Consider the following 1,151-nt stretch of genomic DNA (forward strand, 5'->3'; position numbering starts at 1 on the left):
CTGTCCATCCACCGGGGGACTTTTGATTGTCTTGTGTTCCCAAGGTGGCAGGACCGCGCTGTCCCTGCCGGTGGGGAGGTGTGGCAGATAGAGACAGGTGCAGTACCTTGACCCACCTTGGGCTTTTGGCCACCTGAACTTCAAAGACCTGGAGACTGTTGTTCTGGGTTGGTGGCTTAGTGGTTTGCACCCCCAGTGGTCCTGGCCGCTGGGAGGCAGCACTTGGGAGAGGTTTAGGATGAGAGGGGACAAGCGTACTGGGAAAGGGGGCACGACAAGTGCCAGCCAGGAAGGGCGTGTCCTCACCCTCTGGGAGGCCACAGGGCTGACTGGAGGGAAACCAGCTGGGTGCACTTTTAAGGTTCCCCTCCCCCCGCCCCCCATGTGACTTCGGGCGAGATCTTGGACAAGGGATTGAACCTTTCTGACCCCTAGTTTTCTGACCTGCAAATACCTTCCCTGTCTCCTCTTCTTAGCCAGCCCCTCCCCGCACGGTGCTCCCGGAGCTCCTCTGCAGCCTTCCCGCCTCCCCAGGGCTCTTCCTGAGAAGGAGGAGGCTCACAGGGCCTCCAGCGCCAGCAGCCTCTCCGGCCCCCAAACGCCATAGGTCTTTCCTGAGCCATCTACTCTGTTCCAAGTAATTGGTAGAAAGTCTTTTCCATAGAGCGGCCGGGCATTTACATCCGTATTGTCCCTGCTGGTCCAGCTTCTGTCTCTGGAGCCGGGAGTAGGGGTACTGTTGTGCCCCTCACTCCCACCCCAGTGCCTCTAGACTCCTGCCTGCACCCCCAGCTCAGTGCCTCTCCCCGCAGATTCCCTGAGGGGTCTACCCCGCCACGCCCTGGCCGTTCGCCGACCGGCCTCTAGGTGGCGCTGCCTATCTGGTGTACCTGCCCGCGTCCCGCCCGCGCAACCTCAGCTCGACCAAAGGCTCCCCTGGGCCTTCTTGGGGGCCAGGAGCTGGGGCTGGAGATTGGAGATGCGGACCTTAACAAGGCCCAGACTTTGTTTTTTTTTTTTTTTTGGCGGGGGGCGGGGGCTCTGAGTCTCATTTGGTTGTCCATTTGATCGATTATTATAATATAGTCTTTGATCCCACGGGGAAATGTGGGGCTCCGGAAGCTTTTTTTTTTTTTTTTTTTTTTTTTTTT

The 1,151-nt window shown here is 58.3% G+C and overlaps 1 long non-coding RNA gene across 2 annotated transcripts in view; it reads left to right on the forward strand.

The window, feature by feature from the left end:
* LOC125929063 (uncharacterized) overlaps positions 1-1,151 on the forward strand; it is a 6,487-nt gene that overhangs the window by 3,072 nt on the left and 2,264 nt on the right. The window lies entirely within an intron of this gene.

Source organism: Panthera uncia, chromosome A2 (genome assembly GCF_023721935.1).
Source record: "Panthera uncia isolate 11264 chromosome A2, Puncia_PCG_1.0, whole genome shotgun sequence".
Taxonomy (NCBI): Eukaryota; Metazoa; Chordata; class Mammalia; order Carnivora; family Felidae; genus Panthera; species Panthera uncia.